We start from the raw sequence: 15,856 nt of genomic DNA on the forward strand, positions 1-15,856 counted from the left end.
TCGTATATGAGCAGATCTTTTTTAGGATCATCTGTATTAATTCCTTTACGATTTAAAAACGAAACTGTTGAAATTGATTTTTTAAGTATGGTATTTGCTTCATACCTCTCGTTGTAATTAGTCAACGTCTCCCAGATGGTCTAGTGGTTAGGATTCCTGGCTTTCACCCACGCGGCCCGGGTTCAATTCCCGGTCTTGGAATTATTTCTTTGTTACTAAAAAACCTTTAACTGCCGAGATAAATATTGTGTATTGGTTTCAAATATCCCTGTACTGAGCAAAGACATCTCCCAGATGGTCTAGTGGTTAGGATTCCTGGCTCTCACCCAGGCGGCCCGGGTTCAATTCCCGGTCTGGGAAATTTTTTTCTTTTAAACTGAACTAGTATCCCCCTACTACCACAGTGTGCCTCTATGCAAATATAAACTAAGATTCTTACTGTTGACACAACGATGGTTTACCCTCTTTTATAGCTCATTATGTGACCGTATTTTGTCGGCAATACCCTTATTTTGAGAAAAATAAAAATTTCTTAACGCCCGGTTAGCTCAGTCGGTAGAGCGTTGGACTTTTAATCCAACGGTCAAGGGTTCAAGTCCGTTATCGGGCGCAAATTTTATTACAAATTTCTAAATAAAATTTGTATTTTGAGAATTTTTGTTCGTATATGAGCAGATTTTGTTTAGGATAATCTGTCTCAATTCCTTTACAATTCAAAACGAAAACTTTTGAAATTGATTTTTTAAGTATGGTATTTGCTTCATACCTCTCGTTGTAATTAGTCAACGTCTCCCAGATGGTCTAGTGGTTAGGATTCCTGGCTTTCACCCAGGCGGCCCGGGTTCAATTCCCGGTCTGGGAAATTTTTTTCTTTTAAACTGAACTAGTATCCCCCTACTACCACAGTGTGCCTCTATGCAAATATAAACTAAGATTCTTACTGTTGACACAACGATGGTTTACCCTCTTTTATAGCTCATTATGTGACCGTATTTTGTCGGCAATACCCTTATTTTGAGAAAAATAAAAATTTCTTAACGCCCGGTTAGCTCAGTCGGTAGAGCGTTGGACTTTTAATCCAACGGTCAAGGGTTCAAGTCCGTTATCGGGCGCAAATTTTATTACAAATTTCTAAATAAAATTTGTATTTTGAGAATTTTTGTTCGTATATGAGCAGATTTTGTTTAGGATAATCTGTCTCAATTCCTTTACAATTCAAAACGAAAACTTTTGAAATTGATTTTTTAAGTATGGTATTTGCTTCATACCTCTCGTTGTAATTAGTCAACGTCTCCCAGATGGTCTAGTGGTTAGGATTCCTGGCTCTCACCCATGCGGCCCGGGTTCAATTCCCGGTCTGGGAAACTTTTTTCTTTTAAACTGAACTAGTATCCCCCTACTACCACAATTTGCCTCTATGCAAATATAAACTAAGATTCTTACTGTTGATGCAACGATGGTTTACCCTCTTTTATAGCTCATTATGTGACCGGTTCTTGTCGGCAATACACTTATTTTGAGATAAATAAACATTTCTCAACGCCCGGTTAGCTCAGTCGGTAGAGCGTTGGACTTTTAATCCAACGGTCAAGGGTTCAAGTCCCTTATCGGGCGCAAATTTTATTACAAGTTCTAAATAAAATTTGAATTTTGAGAATTTTTGTTCGTATATGAGCAGATCTTGTGTAGGATCATCTGTATTAATTCCTTTACGATTTAAAAACGAAACTATTGAAATAGATTTTTTAAGTATGGTATTTGCTTCAGACCCCTCGTTGTAATTAGTCAACGTCTCCCAGATGGTCTAGTGGTTAGGATTCCTGGCTTTCACCCAGGCGGCCCGGGTACAATTCCCGGTCTGGGAAACTTTTTTCTTTTAAACTGAACTAGTATCCCTACTACCACATTGTGCCTCTATGCAAATATAAACTAAGATTCTTACTGTTGATGCAACGATGGTTTACCCTCTCTTATAGCTCATTATCTGACCGGTTTTTGTCGGCAATACACTTATCTTGAGAGAAATAAACATTTCTCAACGCCCGGTTAGCTCAGTCGGTAGAGCGTTGGACTTTTAATCCAACGGTCAAGGGTTCAAGTCCCTTATCGGGCGCACATTTTATTACAAATTTCTAAATAAAATTAGAATTTTGAGAATTTTTGTTTGTTTATGAGCAGATCTTGTTTAGGATCATCTGTATTAATTTCTTTACGATTTAAAAACGAAACTATTGAAATTGATTTTTTAAGTATGGTATTTGCTTCATACCTCTCGTTGTAATTGGTCAACGTCTCCCAGATGGCCTAGTGGTTAGGATTCCTGGCTTTCACCCAGGCGGCCCGGGTTCAATTCCCGGTCTGGGAATTATTTCATTGTTACTAAAAAACCTTTAACTGCCGAGAAAATTATTTTGTATTGGTTTCAAATATCCCTGTACTGAGCAAAGACATCTCCCAGATGGTCTAGTGGTTAGGATTCCTGGCTTTCACCCAGGCGGCCCGGGTTCAATTCCCGGTCTGGGAAACTTTTTTCTTTTAAAACTGAACTAGTATCCCTACTACCACATTGTGCCTCTATGCAAATATAAACTAAGATTCTTACTGTTGATGCAACGATTGTTTAACCTCTTTTATAGCTCATTGCGTGACCGTTTTTTGTCGGCAATACACTTATTTTGAGAGAAATAAACATTTCTTAACGCCCGGTTAGCTCAGTCGGTAGAGCGTTGGACTTTTAATCCAACGGTCAAGGGTTCAAGTCCCTTATCGGGCACAAATTTCTAAACAAAATTTGAATTTTGAGCATTTTTGTTCGTATATGAGCAGATTTTGTTTATGTTGATCTGTCTTAATTCATTTACGATTTTAAAAGGAAACTACAGAAATTGATTTTTTAAGCATGGTATTTGCTTCATACCTCTCGTTGTAATTGGTCAACGTCTCCCAGATGGCCTAGTGGTTAGGATTCCTGGCTTTCACCCAGGCGGCCCGGGTTCAATTCCCGGTCTGGGAATTATTTCATTGTTACTAAAAAACCTTTAACTGCCGAGAAAATTATTTTGTATTGGTTTCAAATATCCCTGTACTGAGCAAAGACATCTACCAGATGGTCTAGTGGTTAGGATTCCTGGCTTTCACCCAGGCGGCCCGGGTTCAATTCCCGGTCTGGGAAACTTTTTTCTTTTAAAACTGAACTAGTATCCCTACTACCACATTGTGCCTCTATGCAAATATAAACTAAGATTCTTACTGTTGATGCAACGATTGTTTAACCTCTTTTATAGCTCATTGCGTGACCGTTTTTTGTCGGCAATACACTTATTTTGAGAGAAATAAACATTTCTTAACGCCCGGTTAGCTCAGTCGGTAGAGCGTTGGACTTTTAATCCAACGGTCAAGGGTTCAAGTCCCTTATCGGGCACAAATTTCTAAACAAAATTTGAATTTTGAGAATTTTTGTTCGTATATGAGCAGATTTTGTTTATGTTGATCTGTCTTAATTCATTTACGATTTTAAAAGGAAACTACAGAAATTGATTTTTTAAGCATGGTATTTGCTTCATACCTCTCGTTGTAAGTAGTCACCGTCTCCCAGATGGTCTAGTAGTTAGGATTCCTGGCTTTCACCCAGGCGGCCCGGGTTCAATTCCCGGTCTGGGAATTAATTCTTTGTTACTAAAAGACCTTCAACTGCCGAGATAAATATTGTGCATTGGTTTGAAATATCCCTGTACTGAGCAAAGACATCTCCCAGATGGTCTAGTGGTTAGGATTCCTGGCTCTCACCCAGGCGTCCCGGGTTCAATTCCCGGTCTGGGAAACTTTTTCCTTTTGAATTGAACTAGTATCCCTACTACCACAATTTACCTCTATGCAAATATAAACTAAGATTCTTACTGTTGATGCAACGATGGTTTACCCTCTTTTATAGCTCATTATGTGACCGGTTTTTGTCGGCAATACACTTATCTTGAGAGAAATAAACATTTCGCAACGCCCGGTTAGCTCAGTCGGTAGAGCGTTGTACTTTTAATCCAACGGTCAAGGGTTCAAGTCCCTTATCGGGCGCAAATTTTATTACAAGTTTCTTAATAAAATTTGAATTTTGAGAATTTTTGTTCGTATATGAGCAGATCTTTTTTAGGATCATCTGTATTAATTCCTTTACGATTTAAAAACGAAACTATTGAAATTGATTTTTTAAGCATGGTATTTTCTTCATACCTCTCGTTGTAAGTAGTCACCGTCTCCCAGATGGTCTAGTAGTTAGGATTCCTGGCTTTCACCCAGGCGGCCCGGGTTCAATTCCCGGTCTGGGAATTTATTCTTTGTTACTAAAAAATCTTTAACTGCCGAGATAAATATTGTGTATTGGTTTCAAATATCCCTGTCCTGAGCAAAGACATCTCCCAGATGGTCTAGTGGTTAGGATTCCTGGCTCTCACCCATGCGGGCCGGGTTCAATTCCCGGTCTGGGAATTTTTTTTCTTTTGAACTGAACTACTATCCCCCTACTACCACAATGTGCCTCTATGCAAATATAAACTAAGATTCTTACTGTTGACACAACGATGGTTTACCCTCTTTTATAGCTCATTATGTGACCGTATTTTGTCGGCAATACCCTTATTTTGAGAAAAATAAAAATTTCTTAACGCCCGGTTAGCTCAGTCGGTAGAGCGTTGGACTTTTAATCCAACGGTCAAGGGTTCAAGTCCGTTATCGGGCGCAAATTTTATTACAAATTTCTAAATAAAATTTGTATTTTGAGAATTTTTGTTCGTATATGAGCAGATTTTGTTTAGGATAATCTGTCTCAATTCCTTTACAATTCAAAACGAAAACTTTTGAAATTGATTTTTTAAGTATGGTATTTGCTTCATACCTCTCGTTGTAATTAGTCAACGTCTCCCAGATGGTCTAGTGGTTAGGATTCCTGGCTCTCACCCATGCGGCCCGGGTTCAATTCCCGGTCTGGGAAACTTTTTTCTTTTAAACTGAACTAGTATCCTACTACCACATTGTGCCTCTATGCAAATATAAACTAAGATTCTTACTGTTGATGCAACGATGGTTTACCCTCTCTTATAGCTCATTATCTGACCGGTTTTTGTCGGCAATACACTTATCTTGAGAGAAATAAACATTTCTCAACGCCCGGTTAGCTCAGTCGGTAGAGCGTTGGACTTTTAATCCAACGGTCAAGGGTTCAAGTCCCTTATCGGGCGCACATTTTATTACAAATTTCTAAATAAAATTAGAATTTTGAGAATTTTTGTTTGTTTATGAGCAGATCTTGTTTAGGATCATCTGTATTAATTCCTTTACGATTTAAAAACGAAACTATTGAAATTGATTTTTTAAGTATGGTATTTGCTTCATACCTCTCGTTGTAATTGGTCAACGTCTCCCAGATGGCCTAGTGGTTAGGATTCCTGGCTTTCACCCAGGCGGCCCGGGTTCAATTCCCGGTCTGGGAATTATTTCATTGTTACTAAAAAACCTTTAACTGCCGAGAAAATTATTTTGTATTGGTTTCAAATATCCCTGTACTGAGCAAAGACATCTCCCAGATGGTCTAGTGGTTAGGATTCCTGGCTTTCACCCAGGCGGCCCGGGTTCAATTCCCGGTCTGGGAAACTTTTTTCTTTTAAAACTGAACTAGTATCCCTACTACCACATTGTGCCTCTATGCAAATATAAACTAAGATTCTTACTGTTGATGCAACGATTGTTTAACCTCTTTTATAGCTCATTGCGTGACCGTTTTTTGTCGGCAATACACTTATTTTGAGAGAAATAAACATTTCTTAACGCCCGGTTAGCTCAGTCGGTAGAGCGTTGGACTTTTAATCCAACGGTCAAGGGTTCAAGTCCCTTATCGGGCACAAATTTCTAAACAAAATTTGAATTTTGAGAATTTTTGTTCGTATATGAGCAGATTTTGTTTATGTTGATCTGTCTTAATTCATTTACGATTTTAAAAGGAAACTACAGAAATTGATTTTTTAAGCATGGTATTTGCTTCATACCTCTCGTTGTAAGTAGTCACCGTCTCCCAGATGGTCTAGTAGTTAGGATTCCTGGCTTTCACCCAGGCGGCCCGGGTTCAATTCCCGGTCTGGGAATTAATTCTTTGTTACTAAAAGACCTTCAACTGCCGAGATAAATATTGTGCATTGGTTTGAAATATCCCTGTACTGAGCAAAGACATCTCCCAGATGGTCTAGTGGTTAGGATTCCTGGCTCTCACCCAGGCGTCCCGGGTTCAATTCCCGGTCTGGGAAACTTTTTCCTTTTGAATTGAACTAGTATCCCTACTACCACAATTTACCTCTATGCAAATATAAACTAAGATTCTTACTGTTGATGCAACGATGGTTTACCCTCTTTTATAGCTCATTATGTGACCGGTTTTTGTCGGCAATACACTTATCTTGAGAGAAATAAACATTTCGCAACGCCCGGTTAGCTCAGTCGGTAGAGCGTTGTACTTTTAATCCAACGGTCAAGGGTTCAAGTCCCTTATCGGGCGCAAATTTTATTACAAGTTTCTTAATAAAATTTGAATTTTGAGAATTTTTTTTCGTATATGAGCAGATCTTTTTTAGGATCATCTGTATTAATTCCTTTACGATTTAAAAACGAAACTATTGAAATTGATTTTTTAAGCATGGTATTTTCTTCATACCTCTCGTTGTAAGTAGTCACCGTCTCCCAGATGGTCTAGTAGTTAGGATTCCTGGCTTTCACCCAGGCGGCCCGGGTTCAATTCCCGGTCTGGGAATTTATTCTTTGTTACTAAAAAATCTTTAACTGCCGAGATAAATATTGTGTATTGGTTTCAAATATCCCTGTCCTGAGCAAAGACATCTCCCAGATGGTCTAGTGGTTAGGATTCCTGGCTCTCACCCATGCGGGCCGGGTTCAATTCCCGGTCTGGGAATTTTTTTTCTTTTGAACTGAACTACTATCCCCCTACTACCACAATGTGCCTCTATGCAAATATAAACTAAGATTCTTACTGTTGATGCAACGATGGTTTAACCTCTTTTATAGCTCATTGCGTGACCGTTTTTTGTCGGCAATACATTTATTTTGAGAGAAATAAACATTTCTTAACGCCCGGTTAGCTCAGTCGGTAGAGCGTTGGACTTTTAATCCAACGGTCAAGGGTTCAAGTCCCTTATCGGGCGCAAATTTTATTACAAGTTCTAAATAAAATTTGAATTTTGAGAATTTTTGTTCGTATATGAGCAGATCTTGTTTAGGATCATCTGTATTAATTCCTTTACGATTTAAAAACGAAACTATTGAAATAGATTTTTTCAGTATGGTATTTGCTTCATACCTCTCGTTGTAATTAGACAACGTCTCCCAGATGGTCTAGTGGTTAGGATTCCTGGCTTTCACCCAGGCGGCCCGGGTACAATTCCCGGTCTGGGAAACTTTTTTCTTTTAAACTGAACTAGTATCCCTACTACCACATTGTGCCTCTATGCAAATATAAACTAAGATTCTTACTGTTGATGCAACGATGGTTTACCCTCTCTTATAGCTCATTATCTGACCGGTTTTTGTCGGCAATACACTTATCTTGAGAGAAATAAACATTTCTCAACGCCCGGTTAGCTCAGTCGGTAGAGCGTTGGACTTTTAATCCAACGGTCAAGGGTTCAAGTCCCTTATCGGGCGCACATTTTATTACAAATTTCTAAATAAAATTAGAATTTTGAGAATTTTTGTTTGTTTATGAGCAGATCTTGTTTAGGATCATCTGTATTAATTCCTTTACGATTTAAAAACGAAACTATTGAAATTGATTTTTTAAGTATGGTATTTGCTTCATACCTCTCGTTGTAATTGGTCAACGTCTCCCAGATGGCCTAGTGGTTAGGATTCCTGGCTTTCACCCAGGCGGCCCGGGTTCAATTCCCGGTCTGGGAATTATTTCATTGTTACTAAAAAACCTTTAACTGCCGAGAAAATTATTTTGTATTGGTTTCAAATATCCCTGTACTGAGCAAAGACATCTCCCAGATGGTCTAGTGGTTAGGATTCCTGGCTTTCACCCAGGCGGCCCGGGTTCAATTCCCGGTCTGGGAAACTTTTTTCTTTTAAAACTGAACTAGTATCCCTACTACCACATTGTGCCTCTATGCAAATATAAACTAAGATTCTTACTGTTGATGCAACGATTGTTTAACCTCTTTTATAGCTCATTGCGTGACCGTTTTTTGTCGGCAATACACTTATTTTGAGAGAAATAAACATTTCTTAACGCCCGGTTAGCTCAGTCGGTAGAGCGTTGGACTTTTAATCCAACGGTCAAGGGTTCAAGTCCCTTATCGGGCACAAATTTCTAAACAAAATTTGAATTTTGAGAATTTTTGTTCGTATATGAGCAGATTTTGTTTATGTTGATCTGTCTTAATTCATTTACGATTTTAAAAGGAAACTACAGAAATTGATTTTTTAAGCATGGTATTTGCTTCATACCTCTCGTTGTAAGTAGTCACCGTCTCCCAGATGGTCTAGTAGTTAGGATTCCTGGCTTTCACCCAGGCGGCCCGGGTTCAATTCCCGGTCTGGGAATTAATTCTTTGTTACTAAAAGACCTTCAACTGCCGAGATAAATATTGTGCATTGGTTTGAAATATCCCTGTACTGAGCAAAGACATCTCCCAGATGGTCTAGTGGTTAGGATTCCTGGCTCTCACCCAGGCGTCCCGGGTTCAATTCCCGGTCTGGGAAACTTTTTCCTTTTGAATTGAACTAGTATCCCTACTACCACAATTTACCTCTATGCAAATATAAACTAAGATTCTTACTGTTGATGCAACGATGGTTTACCCTCTTTTATAGCTCATTATGTGACCGGTTTTTGTCGGCAATACACTTATCTTGAGAGAAATAAACATTTCGCAACGCCCGGTTAGCTCAGTCGGTAGAGCGTTGTACTTTTAATCCAACGGTCAAGGGTTCAAGTCCCTTATCGGGCGCAAATTTTATTACAAGTTTCTTAATAAAATTTGAATTTTGAGAATTTTTTTTCGTATATGAGCAGATCTTTTTTAGGATCATCTGTATTAATTCCTTTACGATTTAAAAACGAAACTATTGAAATTGATTTTTTAAGCATGGTATTTTCTTCATACCTCTCGTTGTAAGTAGTCACCGTCTCCCAGATGGTCTAGTAGTTAGGATTCCTGGCTTTCACCCAGGCGGCCCGGGTTCAATTCCCGGTCTGGGAATTTATTCTTTGTTACTAAAAAATCTTTAACTGCCGAGATAAATATTGTGTATTGGTTTCAAATATCCCTGTCCTGAGCAAAGACATCTCCCAGATGGTCTAGTGGTTAGGATTCCTGGCTCTCACCCATGCGGGCCGGGTTCAATTCCCGGTCTGGGAATTTTTTTTCTTTTGAACTGAACTACTATCCCCCTACTACCACAATGTGCCTCTATGCAAATATAAACTAAGATTCTTACTGTTGATGCAACGATGGTTTAACCTCTTTTATAGCTCATTGCGTGACCGTTTTTTGTCGGCAATACATTTATTTTGAGAGAAATAAACATTTCTTAACGCCCGGTTAGCTCAGTCGGTAGAGCGTTGGACTTTTAATCCAACGGTCAAGGGTTCAAGTCCCTTATCGGGCGCAAATTTTATTACAAGTTCTAAATAAAATTTGAATTTTGAGAATTTTTGTTCGTATATGAGCAGATCTTGTTTAGGATCATCTGTATTAATTCCTTTACGATTTAAAAACGAAACTATTGAAATAGATTTTTTAAGTATGGTATTTGCTTCATACCTCTCGTTGTAATTAAACAACGTCTCCCAGATGGTCTAGTGGTTAGGATTCCTGGCTTTCACCCAGGCGGCCCGGGTTCAATTCCCGGTATGGGAATTATTTCTTTGTTACTAAAAAACCTTTAACTGCCGAGATAAATATTGTGTATTGGTTTCAAATATCCCTGTACTGAGCAAAGACATCTCCCAGATGGTCTAGTGGTTAGGATTCCTGGCTCTCACCCAGGCGGCCCGGGTTCAATTCCCGGTCTGGGAAAATTTTTTCTTTTGAACTGAACTAGTATCCCCCTACTACCACAATTTGCCTCTTTGCAAATATAAACTAAGATTCTTACTGTTGATTCTACTATGGTTTACCCTCTTTTATAGCTCATTATGTGACCGTATTTTGTCGGCAATACACTTATTTTGAGAGAAATAAAAATTTCTTAACGCCCGGTTAGCTCAGTCGGTAGAGCGTTGGACTTTTAATCCAACGGTCAAGGGTTCAAGTCCCTTATCGGGCGCAAATTTTATTACAAATTTCTAAATAAAATTTGTATTTTGAGAATTTTTGTTCGTATATGAGCAGATTTTGTGTAGGATAATCTGTCTCAATTCCTTTACAATTCAAAACAAAAACTATTTAAATTGATTTTTTAAGTATGGTATTTGCTTCACACCTCTCGTTGTAAGTAGTCACCGTCTCCCAGATGGTCTAGTAGTTAGGATTCCTGGCTTTCACCCAGGCGGCCCGGGTTCAATTCCCGGTCTGGGAATTAATTCTTTGTTACTAAAATACCTTCAACTGCCGAGATAAATATTGTGCATTGGTTTCAAATATCCCTGTACTGAGCAAAGACATCTCCCAGATGGTCTAGTGGTTAGGATTCCTGGCTCTCACCCAGGCGGCCCGGGTTCAATTCCCGGTCTGGGAAACTTTTTTCTTTTGAATTGAACTAGTATCCCCCTACTACCACAATTTACCTCTATGCAAATATAAACTAAGATTCTTACTGTTGATGCAACGATGGTTTACCCTCTTTTATAGCTCATTATGTGACCGGTTTTTGTCGGCAATACACTTATCTTGAGAGAAATAAACATTTCTCAACGCCCGGTTAGCTCAGTCAGTAGAGCGTTGTACTTTTAATCCAACGGTCAAGGGTTCAAGTCCCTTATCGGGCGCAAATTTTATTACAAGTTTCTAAATAAAATTTGAATTTTGAGAATTTTTGTTCGTATATGAGCAGATCTTTTTTAGGATCATCTGTATTAATTCCTTTACGATTTAAAAACGAAACTATTGAAATTGATTTTTTAAGCATGGTATTTTCTTCATACCTCTCGTTGTAAGTAGTCACCGTCTCCCAGATGGTCTAGTAGTTAGGATTCCTGGCTTTCACCCCGGCGGCCCGGGTTCAATTCCCGGTCTGGGAATTATTTCATTGTTACTAAAAAACCTTTAACTGCCGAGAAAATTATTTTGTATTGGTTTCAAATATCCCTGTACTGAACAAAGACATCTCCCAGATGGTCTAGTGGTTAGGATTCCTGGCTTTCACCCAGGCGGTCCGGGTTCAATTCCCGGTCTGGGAAACTTTTTTCTTTTAAGCTGAACTAGTATCCCTACTACCACATTGTGCCTCTATGCAAATATAAACTAAGATTCTTACTGTTGATGCAACGATGGTTTACCCTCTCTTATAGCTCATTATCTGACCGGTTTTTGTCGGCAATACACTTATCTTGAGAGAAATAAACATTTCTCAACGCCCGGTTAGCTCAGTCGGTAGAGCGTTGGACTTTTAATCCAACGGTCAAGGGTTCAAGTCCCTTATCGGGCGCAAATTTTATTACAAATTTCTAAATAAAATTTGTATTTTGAGAATTTTTGTTCGTATATGAGCAGATTTTGTGTAGGATAATCTGCTCAATTCCTTTACAATTCAAAACGAAAACTATTGAAATTGATTTTTTAAGTATGGTATTTGCTTCATACCTCTCGTTGTAATTAATCAACGTCTCCCAGATGGTCTAGTGGTTAGGATTCCTGGCTTTCACCCATGCGGCCCGGGTTCAATTCCCGGTCTGGGATTTAATTCTTTGTTACTAAAAAACCTTTAACTGCCGAGATAAATATTGTGTATTGGTTTCAAACATACCTGTACTGAGCAAAGACATCTCCCTGATGTTCTAGTGGTTAGGATTCCTGGCTCTCACCCAGGCGGCCCGGGTTCAATTCCCGGTCTGGGAAACTTTTTTCTTTTAAACTGAACTAGTATTCCCCTACTACCACAATTTGCCTCTATGCAAATATAAACTAAGATTCTTACTGTTGATGCAACGATGGTTTACCCTCTTTTATAGCTCATTATGTGACCGTATTTTGTCGGCAATACACTTATTTTGAGAGAAATAAAACATTTCTCAACGCCCGGTTAGCTCAGTCGGTAGAGCGTTGGACTTTAATCCAACGGTCAAGGGTTCAAGTCCCTTATCGGGCCCAAATTTTATAACAAATTTCAAAATATAATTTGTACTTTGATAATTTTTGTTCGTAGATGAGCAGATTTTGTTTAGGATGATCTGTCTTAATTCCTTTACGATTTAAAAAGGAAACTATTGAAATAGATTTTTTAAGTATGGTATTTGCTTCACACCTCTCGTTGTAAGTAGTCACCGTCTCCCAGATTGTCTAGTGGTTAGGATTCCTGGCCCTCACCCAGGCGGCCCAGGTTCAATTCCCGGTCTGGGAAATTTTTTCTTTTAAACTGAACTAGTATCCCCCTACTACCACAATTTGCCTCTATGCAAATATAAACTAAGATTCTTACTGTTGATGCAACGATGGTTTACCCTCTTTTATAGCTCATTATGTGACCGTTGTTTGTCGGCAATACACTTATTTTGAGAGAAATAAAACATTTCTCAACGCCCGGTTAACTCAGTCGGTAGAGCGTTGGACTTTTAATCCAACGGTCAAGGGTATAAGTCTCTTATCGGGCGCAAATTTTATTACAAGTTTCTAAATAAAATTAGAATTTTGAGAATTTTTGTTCGTATATGAGCAGATCTTGTTTAGGATCATCTGTATTAATTCCTTTTCGATTTAAAAACGAAACTATTGAAATAGATTTTTAACTATGGTATTTGCTTCATACCTCTCGTTGTAATTAGTCAACGTCTCCCAGATGGTCTAGTGGTTAGGATTCCTGGCTTTCACCCAGGCGGCCCGGGTTCAATTCCCGGTCTGGGAATTATTTCTTTGTTACTAAAAAAACCTTTAACTGCCGAGATAAATATTGTGTATTGTTTTCAAATATCCCTGTACTGAGCAAAGATATCTCCCAGGTGGTCTAGTGGTTAGGATTCCTGGCTCTCACCCAGGCGGCCCGGGTTCAATTCCCGGCCTGGGAAACTTTTTTCTTTTAAACTGAACTAGTATCCCTACTACCACATTGTGCCTCTATGCAAATATAAACTAAGATTCTTACTGTTGATGTAACGATGGTTTGCCCTCTTTTATAGCTCATTATCTGATCGTTTTTTGTCGGCAATACACTTATCTTGAGAGAAATAAACATTTCTCAACGCCCGGTTAGCTCAGTCGGTAGAGCGTTGGACTTTTAATCCAACGGTCAAGGGTTCAAGTCCCTTATCGGTCGCAAATTTTATTACAAGTTTCTAAATAAAATTTGAATTTTGAGAATTTTTGTTCGTATATGAGCAGATCTTGTTTAGGATAATCTGTATTAATTCCTTTACGATTTAAAAACGAAACTATGGAAATTGAATTTTTTAAGTATGGTATTTGCTTCATACCTCTCGTTGTAATTAGTCAACGTCTCCCAGATGGTCTAGTGGTTAGGATTCCTGGCTTTCACCCACGCGGCCCGGGTTCAATTCCCGGTCTGGGAATTAATTCTTTGTTACTAAAAAACCTTTAACTGCCGAGATAAATATTGTGTATTGGTTTTAAACATCCCTGTACTGAGCAAAGACATCTCCCAGATGGTCTAGTGGTTAGGATTCCTTGCTCTCACCCGGCGGCCCGGGTTCAATTCCCGGTCTGGGAAACTTTTTTCTTTTAAACTGAACTAGTATCCCCCTACTACCACAATTTACCTCTATGCAAATATAAACTAAGATTCTTACTGTTGATGCAACGATGCTTTACCCTCTTTTATAGCTCATTATGTGACCGTTGTTTGTCGGCAATACACTTATTTTGAGAGAAATAAAACATTTCTCAACGCCCGGTTAGCTCAGTCGGTAGAGCGTTGGACTTTTAATCCAACGGTCAAGGGTTCAAGTCCCTCATCAGGCGCAAACTTTATAACAAATTTCTAAATAAAATTTGTATTTTGAGAATTTTTGTTCGTATATGAGCAGATTTTGTTTAGGATGATCTGTCTTAATTCCTTTACGATTTAAAAAGGAAACTATTGACATTGATTTTTTAAGTATGGTATTTGCTTCATACCTCTCGTTGTAATTAGTCAACGTCTCCCAGATGGTCTAGTGGTTAGGATTCCTGGCTTTCACCCAGGCGGCCCGGGTTCAATTCCCGGTCTGGGAATTATTTCTTTGTTACTAAAAAACCTTTAACTGCCGAGATAAATATTGTGTATTGGTTTCAAATATCCCTGTACTGAGCAAAGACATCTCCCAGATGGTCTAGTGGTTAGGATTTCTGGCTCTCACCCAGGCGGCCCGGGTTCAATTCCCGTTCTAGGAAACTTTTTTCTTTTAAACTGAACTAGTATCCCTACTACCACATTGTGCCTCTATGCAAATATACACTAAGATTCTTACTGTTGATGCAACGTTGGTTTAACCTCTTTTATAGCTCATTATGTGACCGTTGTTTGTCGGCAATACACTTATCTTGAGATAAATAAACATTTCTCAACGCCCGGTTAGCTCAGTCGGTAGAGCGTTGGACTTTTAATCCAACGGTCAAGGGTATAAGTCCCTTATCGGGCGCAAATTTTATTACAAGTTTCTAAATAAAATTTGAATTTTGAGAATTTTTGTTCGTGTATGAGCAGATCTTGTTTAGGATCATCTGTATTAATTCCTTTTCGATTTAAAAACGAAACTATTGAAATAGATTTTTTAAGTATGGTATTTGCTTCATACCTCTCGTTGTAATTAGTCAACGTCTCCCAGATGGTCTAGTGGTTAGGATTCCTGGCTTTCACCCGGGCGGCCCGGGTTCAATTCCCGGTCTGGGAATTAATTCTTTGTTACTAAAAAACCTTTAACTGCCGAGATAAATATTGTGTATTGGTTTCAAACATCCCTGTACTGAGCAAAGACATCTCCCAGATGGTCTAGTGGTTAGGATTCCTGGCTCTCACCCAGGCGGCCCGGGTTCAATTCCCGGTCTGGGAATTTATTCTTTGTTATTAAAAAATCTTTAACTGCCGAGATAAATATTGTGTATTGGTTTCAAATATCCCTGTCCTGAGCAAAGACATCTCCCAGATGGTCTATTGGTTAGGATTCCTGGCTCTCACCCAGGCGGCCCAAGTTCAATTCCCGGTCTGGGAAACTTTTTTCTTTTAAACTGAACTAGTATCCTTACTACCACATTGTGCCTCTATGCAAATATAAACTAAGATTCTTACTGTTGATGTAACGATGGTTTACCCTCTTTTATAGCTCATTATGTGACCGGTTTTTGTCGGCAATACACTTATCTTGAGAGAAATAAACATTTCTCAACGCCCGGTTAGCACAGTCGGTAGAGCGTTGGACTTTTAATCCAACGGTCAAGGGTTCAAGTCCCGCATCGGGCGCAAATTTTATTACTAGTTTCTAAATAAAATTTAAATTTTGAGAATTATTGTTCGTATATGAGCAGATCTTTTTTAGGATCATCTGTATTAATTCCTTTACGATTTAAAAACGAAACTATTGAAATTGATTTTTTAAGTATGGTATTTGCTTCATACCTCTCGTTGTAATTAGTCAACGTCTCCCAGATGGTCTAGTGGTTAGGATTCCTGGCTTTCACCCAGGCGGCCCGGGTTCAATTCCCGGTCTTGGAAT

At 38.8% G+C, this 15,856-nt stretch overlaps 63 non-coding genes across 63 annotated transcripts; all 63 read left to right on the forward strand.

Annotated features, from left to right (window-relative positions):
- Positions 1-288: 288 nt before the first annotated feature.
- Positions 289-360, forward strand: Trnae-cuc (transfer RNA glutamic acid (anticodon CUC)). Its single transcript has one exon. It is a non-coding gene; the product is annotated as a tRNA-Glu (tRNA).
- A 177-nt stretch (positions 361-537) lies between these two features.
- Positions 538-610, forward strand: Trnak-uuu (transfer RNA lysine (anticodon UUU)). Its single transcript has one exon. It is a non-coding gene; the product is annotated as a tRNA-Lys (tRNA).
- Positions 611-790: 180 nt separating this feature from the next.
- Trnae-uuc (transfer RNA glutamic acid (anticodon UUC)) lies at positions 791-862 on the forward strand. The gene has a single exon. It is a non-coding gene; the product is annotated as a tRNA-Glu (tRNA).
- Positions 863-1,039: 177 nt separating this feature from the next.
- Positions 1,040-1,112, forward strand: Trnak-uuu (transfer RNA lysine (anticodon UUU)). The gene has a single exon. It is a non-coding gene; the product is annotated as a tRNA-Lys (tRNA).
- A 180-nt stretch (positions 1,113-1,292) lies between these two features.
- Positions 1,293-1,364, forward strand: Trnae-cuc (transfer RNA glutamic acid (anticodon CUC)). Its single transcript has one exon. It is a non-coding gene; the product is annotated as a tRNA-Glu (tRNA).
- A 177-nt stretch (positions 1,365-1,541) lies between these two features.
- Positions 1,542-1,614, forward strand: Trnak-uuu (transfer RNA lysine (anticodon UUU)). The gene has a single exon. It is a non-coding gene; the product is annotated as a tRNA-Lys (tRNA).
- A 179-nt stretch (positions 1,615-1,793) lies between these two features.
- Positions 1,794-1,865, forward strand: Trnae-uuc (transfer RNA glutamic acid (anticodon UUC)). The gene has a single exon. It is a non-coding gene; the product is annotated as a tRNA-Glu (tRNA).
- Positions 1,866-2,040: 175 nt separating this feature from the next.
- On the forward strand, positions 2,041-2,113 carry Trnak-uuu (transfer RNA lysine (anticodon UUU)). Its single transcript has one exon. It is a non-coding gene; the product is annotated as a tRNA-Lys (tRNA).
- A 180-nt stretch (positions 2,114-2,293) lies between these two features.
- On the forward strand, positions 2,294-2,365 carry Trnae-uuc (transfer RNA glutamic acid (anticodon UUC)). The gene has a single exon. It is a non-coding gene; the product is annotated as a tRNA-Glu (tRNA).
- Positions 2,366-2,452: 87 nt separating this feature from the next.
- On the forward strand, positions 2,453-2,524 carry Trnae-uuc (transfer RNA glutamic acid (anticodon UUC)). Its single transcript has one exon. It is a non-coding gene; the product is annotated as a tRNA-Glu (tRNA).
- Positions 2,525-2,700: 176 nt separating this feature from the next.
- On the forward strand, positions 2,701-2,773 carry Trnak-uuu (transfer RNA lysine (anticodon UUU)). Its single transcript has one exon. It is a non-coding gene; the product is annotated as a tRNA-Lys (tRNA).
- A 168-nt stretch (positions 2,774-2,941) lies between these two features.
- On the forward strand, positions 2,942-3,013 carry Trnae-uuc (transfer RNA glutamic acid (anticodon UUC)). Its single transcript has one exon. It is a non-coding gene; the product is annotated as a tRNA-Glu (tRNA).
- Positions 3,014-3,100: 87 nt separating this feature from the next.
- Positions 3,101-3,172, forward strand: Trnae-uuc (transfer RNA glutamic acid (anticodon UUC)). The gene has a single exon. It is a non-coding gene; the product is annotated as a tRNA-Glu (tRNA).
- A 176-nt stretch (positions 3,173-3,348) lies between these two features.
- Trnak-uuu (transfer RNA lysine (anticodon UUU)) lies at positions 3,349-3,421 on the forward strand. Its single transcript has one exon. It is a non-coding gene; the product is annotated as a tRNA-Lys (tRNA).
- A 168-nt stretch (positions 3,422-3,589) lies between these two features.
- Positions 3,590-3,661, forward strand: Trnae-uuc (transfer RNA glutamic acid (anticodon UUC)). The gene has a single exon. It is a non-coding gene; the product is annotated as a tRNA-Glu (tRNA).
- An 87-nt stretch (positions 3,662-3,748) lies between these two features.
- Positions 3,749-3,820, forward strand: Trnae-cuc (transfer RNA glutamic acid (anticodon CUC)). Its single transcript has one exon. It is a non-coding gene; the product is annotated as a tRNA-Glu (tRNA).
- A 175-nt stretch (positions 3,821-3,995) lies between these two features.
- Positions 3,996-4,068, forward strand: Trnak-uuu (transfer RNA lysine (anticodon UUU)). The gene has a single exon. It is a non-coding gene; the product is annotated as a tRNA-Lys (tRNA).
- A 180-nt stretch (positions 4,069-4,248) lies between these two features.
- Trnae-uuc (transfer RNA glutamic acid (anticodon UUC)) lies at positions 4,249-4,320 on the forward strand. The gene has a single exon. It is a non-coding gene; the product is annotated as a tRNA-Glu (tRNA).
- Positions 4,321-4,407: 87 nt separating this feature from the next.
- Trnae-cuc (transfer RNA glutamic acid (anticodon CUC)) lies at positions 4,408-4,479 on the forward strand. The gene has a single exon. It is a non-coding gene; the product is annotated as a tRNA-Glu (tRNA).
- Positions 4,480-4,656: 177 nt separating this feature from the next.
- Positions 4,657-4,729, forward strand: Trnak-uuu (transfer RNA lysine (anticodon UUU)). Its single transcript has one exon. It is a non-coding gene; the product is annotated as a tRNA-Lys (tRNA).
- Positions 4,730-4,909: 180 nt separating this feature from the next.
- Trnae-cuc (transfer RNA glutamic acid (anticodon CUC)) lies at positions 4,910-4,981 on the forward strand. Its single transcript has one exon. It is a non-coding gene; the product is annotated as a tRNA-Glu (tRNA).
- Positions 4,982-5,155: 174 nt separating this feature from the next.
- On the forward strand, positions 5,156-5,228 carry Trnak-uuu (transfer RNA lysine (anticodon UUU)). Its single transcript has one exon. It is a non-coding gene; the product is annotated as a tRNA-Lys (tRNA).
- Positions 5,229-5,408: 180 nt separating this feature from the next.
- Trnae-uuc (transfer RNA glutamic acid (anticodon UUC)) lies at positions 5,409-5,480 on the forward strand. Its single transcript has one exon. It is a non-coding gene; the product is annotated as a tRNA-Glu (tRNA).
- An 87-nt stretch (positions 5,481-5,567) lies between these two features.
- Trnae-uuc (transfer RNA glutamic acid (anticodon UUC)) lies at positions 5,568-5,639 on the forward strand. The gene has a single exon. It is a non-coding gene; the product is annotated as a tRNA-Glu (tRNA).
- A 176-nt stretch (positions 5,640-5,815) lies between these two features.
- Trnak-uuu (transfer RNA lysine (anticodon UUU)) lies at positions 5,816-5,888 on the forward strand. The gene has a single exon. It is a non-coding gene; the product is annotated as a tRNA-Lys (tRNA).
- Positions 5,889-6,056: 168 nt separating this feature from the next.
- On the forward strand, positions 6,057-6,128 carry Trnae-uuc (transfer RNA glutamic acid (anticodon UUC)). Its single transcript has one exon. It is a non-coding gene; the product is annotated as a tRNA-Glu (tRNA).
- Positions 6,129-6,215: 87 nt separating this feature from the next.
- Trnae-cuc (transfer RNA glutamic acid (anticodon CUC)) lies at positions 6,216-6,287 on the forward strand. Its single transcript has one exon. It is a non-coding gene; the product is annotated as a tRNA-Glu (tRNA).
- Positions 6,288-6,462: 175 nt separating this feature from the next.
- Positions 6,463-6,535, forward strand: Trnak-uuu (transfer RNA lysine (anticodon UUU)). Its single transcript has one exon. It is a non-coding gene; the product is annotated as a tRNA-Lys (tRNA).
- A 180-nt stretch (positions 6,536-6,715) lies between these two features.
- On the forward strand, positions 6,716-6,787 carry Trnae-uuc (transfer RNA glutamic acid (anticodon UUC)). The gene has a single exon. It is a non-coding gene; the product is annotated as a tRNA-Glu (tRNA).
- Positions 6,788-6,874: 87 nt separating this feature from the next.
- Positions 6,875-6,946, forward strand: Trnae-cuc (transfer RNA glutamic acid (anticodon CUC)). Its single transcript has one exon. It is a non-coding gene; the product is annotated as a tRNA-Glu (tRNA).
- A 177-nt stretch (positions 6,947-7,123) lies between these two features.
- On the forward strand, positions 7,124-7,196 carry Trnak-uuu (transfer RNA lysine (anticodon UUU)). The gene has a single exon. It is a non-coding gene; the product is annotated as a tRNA-Lys (tRNA).
- A 179-nt stretch (positions 7,197-7,375) lies between these two features.
- On the forward strand, positions 7,376-7,447 carry Trnae-uuc (transfer RNA glutamic acid (anticodon UUC)). The gene has a single exon. It is a non-coding gene; the product is annotated as a tRNA-Glu (tRNA).
- Positions 7,448-7,622: 175 nt separating this feature from the next.
- Positions 7,623-7,695, forward strand: Trnak-uuu (transfer RNA lysine (anticodon UUU)). Its single transcript has one exon. It is a non-coding gene; the product is annotated as a tRNA-Lys (tRNA).
- A 180-nt stretch (positions 7,696-7,875) lies between these two features.
- Positions 7,876-7,947, forward strand: Trnae-uuc (transfer RNA glutamic acid (anticodon UUC)). Its single transcript has one exon. It is a non-coding gene; the product is annotated as a tRNA-Glu (tRNA).
- An 87-nt stretch (positions 7,948-8,034) lies between these two features.
- Trnae-uuc (transfer RNA glutamic acid (anticodon UUC)) lies at positions 8,035-8,106 on the forward strand. Its single transcript has one exon. It is a non-coding gene; the product is annotated as a tRNA-Glu (tRNA).
- Positions 8,107-8,282: 176 nt separating this feature from the next.
- On the forward strand, positions 8,283-8,355 carry Trnak-uuu (transfer RNA lysine (anticodon UUU)). Its single transcript has one exon. It is a non-coding gene; the product is annotated as a tRNA-Lys (tRNA).
- Positions 8,356-8,523: 168 nt separating this feature from the next.
- Positions 8,524-8,595, forward strand: Trnae-uuc (transfer RNA glutamic acid (anticodon UUC)). Its single transcript has one exon. It is a non-coding gene; the product is annotated as a tRNA-Glu (tRNA).
- An 87-nt stretch (positions 8,596-8,682) lies between these two features.
- Positions 8,683-8,754, forward strand: Trnae-cuc (transfer RNA glutamic acid (anticodon CUC)). The gene has a single exon. It is a non-coding gene; the product is annotated as a tRNA-Glu (tRNA).
- A 175-nt stretch (positions 8,755-8,929) lies between these two features.
- On the forward strand, positions 8,930-9,002 carry Trnak-uuu (transfer RNA lysine (anticodon UUU)). The gene has a single exon. It is a non-coding gene; the product is annotated as a tRNA-Lys (tRNA).
- A 180-nt stretch (positions 9,003-9,182) lies between these two features.
- On the forward strand, positions 9,183-9,254 carry Trnae-uuc (transfer RNA glutamic acid (anticodon UUC)). Its single transcript has one exon. It is a non-coding gene; the product is annotated as a tRNA-Glu (tRNA).
- Positions 9,255-9,341: 87 nt separating this feature from the next.
- Trnae-cuc (transfer RNA glutamic acid (anticodon CUC)) lies at positions 9,342-9,413 on the forward strand. The gene has a single exon. It is a non-coding gene; the product is annotated as a tRNA-Glu (tRNA).
- Positions 9,414-9,590: 177 nt separating this feature from the next.
- Positions 9,591-9,663, forward strand: Trnak-uuu (transfer RNA lysine (anticodon UUU)). The gene has a single exon. It is a non-coding gene; the product is annotated as a tRNA-Lys (tRNA).
- A 179-nt stretch (positions 9,664-9,842) lies between these two features.
- Trnae-uuc (transfer RNA glutamic acid (anticodon UUC)) lies at positions 9,843-9,914 on the forward strand. The gene has a single exon. It is a non-coding gene; the product is annotated as a tRNA-Glu (tRNA).
- An 87-nt stretch (positions 9,915-10,001) lies between these two features.
- Positions 10,002-10,073, forward strand: Trnae-cuc (transfer RNA glutamic acid (anticodon CUC)). Its single transcript has one exon. It is a non-coding gene; the product is annotated as a tRNA-Glu (tRNA).
- A 177-nt stretch (positions 10,074-10,250) lies between these two features.
- Trnak-uuu (transfer RNA lysine (anticodon UUU)) lies at positions 10,251-10,323 on the forward strand. Its single transcript has one exon. It is a non-coding gene; the product is annotated as a tRNA-Lys (tRNA).
- A 180-nt stretch (positions 10,324-10,503) lies between these two features.
- Positions 10,504-10,575, forward strand: Trnae-uuc (transfer RNA glutamic acid (anticodon UUC)). Its single transcript has one exon. It is a non-coding gene; the product is annotated as a tRNA-Glu (tRNA).
- An 87-nt stretch (positions 10,576-10,662) lies between these two features.
- Trnae-cuc (transfer RNA glutamic acid (anticodon CUC)) lies at positions 10,663-10,734 on the forward strand. The gene has a single exon. It is a non-coding gene; the product is annotated as a tRNA-Glu (tRNA).
- Positions 10,735-11,323: 589 nt separating this feature from the next.
- Positions 11,324-11,395, forward strand: Trnae-uuc (transfer RNA glutamic acid (anticodon UUC)). Its single transcript has one exon. It is a non-coding gene; the product is annotated as a tRNA-Glu (tRNA).
- Positions 11,396-11,570: 175 nt separating this feature from the next.
- On the forward strand, positions 11,571-11,643 carry Trnak-uuu (transfer RNA lysine (anticodon UUU)). The gene has a single exon. It is a non-coding gene; the product is annotated as a tRNA-Lys (tRNA).
- A 179-nt stretch (positions 11,644-11,822) lies between these two features.
- Trnae-uuc (transfer RNA glutamic acid (anticodon UUC)) lies at positions 11,823-11,894 on the forward strand. The gene has a single exon. It is a non-coding gene; the product is annotated as a tRNA-Glu (tRNA).
- Positions 11,895-11,981: 87 nt separating this feature from the next.
- Trnae-cuc (transfer RNA glutamic acid (anticodon CUC)) lies at positions 11,982-12,053 on the forward strand. Its single transcript has one exon. It is a non-coding gene; the product is annotated as a tRNA-Glu (tRNA).
- A 430-nt stretch (positions 12,054-12,483) lies between these two features.
- Positions 12,484-12,555, forward strand: Trnae-cuc (transfer RNA glutamic acid (anticodon CUC)). The gene has a single exon. It is a non-coding gene; the product is annotated as a tRNA-Glu (tRNA).
- A 429-nt stretch (positions 12,556-12,984) lies between these two features.
- Positions 12,985-13,056, forward strand: Trnae-uuc (transfer RNA glutamic acid (anticodon UUC)). Its single transcript has one exon. It is a non-coding gene; the product is annotated as a tRNA-Glu (tRNA).
- Positions 13,057-13,144: 88 nt separating this feature from the next.
- On the forward strand, positions 13,145-13,216 carry Trnae-cuc (transfer RNA glutamic acid (anticodon CUC)). Its single transcript has one exon. It is a non-coding gene; the product is annotated as a tRNA-Glu (tRNA).
- Positions 13,217-13,391: 175 nt separating this feature from the next.
- Positions 13,392-13,466, forward strand: Trnak-uuu (transfer RNA lysine (anticodon UUU)). The gene has a single exon. It is a non-coding gene; the product is annotated as a tRNA-Lys (tRNA).
- A 179-nt stretch (positions 13,467-13,645) lies between these two features.
- On the forward strand, positions 13,646-13,717 carry Trnae-uuc (transfer RNA glutamic acid (anticodon UUC)). Its single transcript has one exon. It is a non-coding gene; the product is annotated as a tRNA-Glu (tRNA).
- A 336-nt stretch (positions 13,718-14,053) lies between these two features.
- On the forward strand, positions 14,054-14,126 carry Trnak-uuu (transfer RNA lysine (anticodon UUU)). The gene has a single exon. It is a non-coding gene; the product is annotated as a tRNA-Lys (tRNA).
- A 180-nt stretch (positions 14,127-14,306) lies between these two features.
- On the forward strand, positions 14,307-14,378 carry Trnae-uuc (transfer RNA glutamic acid (anticodon UUC)). The gene has a single exon. It is a non-coding gene; the product is annotated as a tRNA-Glu (tRNA).
- An 87-nt stretch (positions 14,379-14,465) lies between these two features.
- On the forward strand, positions 14,466-14,537 carry Trnae-cuc (transfer RNA glutamic acid (anticodon CUC)). Its single transcript has one exon. It is a non-coding gene; the product is annotated as a tRNA-Glu (tRNA).
- A 175-nt stretch (positions 14,538-14,712) lies between these two features.
- Trnak-uuu (transfer RNA lysine (anticodon UUU)) lies at positions 14,713-14,785 on the forward strand. The gene has a single exon. It is a non-coding gene; the product is annotated as a tRNA-Lys (tRNA).
- A 180-nt stretch (positions 14,786-14,965) lies between these two features.
- Positions 14,966-15,037, forward strand: Trnae-uuc (transfer RNA glutamic acid (anticodon UUC)). The gene has a single exon. It is a non-coding gene; the product is annotated as a tRNA-Glu (tRNA).
- An 87-nt stretch (positions 15,038-15,124) lies between these two features.
- Positions 15,125-15,196, forward strand: Trnae-cuc (transfer RNA glutamic acid (anticodon CUC)). The gene has a single exon. It is a non-coding gene; the product is annotated as a tRNA-Glu (tRNA).
- Positions 15,197-15,783: 587 nt separating this feature from the next.
- On the forward strand, positions 15,784-15,855 carry Trnae-uuc (transfer RNA glutamic acid (anticodon UUC)). The gene has a single exon. It is a non-coding gene; the product is annotated as a tRNA-Glu (tRNA).
- Position 15,856: the final 1 nt, after the last annotated feature.

The sequence above is a fragment of the Ascidiella aspersa genome, chromosome 3 (genome assembly GCF_963924565.1).
Source record: "Ascidiella aspersa chromosome 3, kaAscAspe10.2, whole genome shotgun sequence".
NCBI classification, from domain to species: domain Eukaryota; kingdom Metazoa; phylum Chordata; class Ascidiacea; order Phlebobranchia; family Ascidiidae; genus Ascidiella; species Ascidiella aspersa.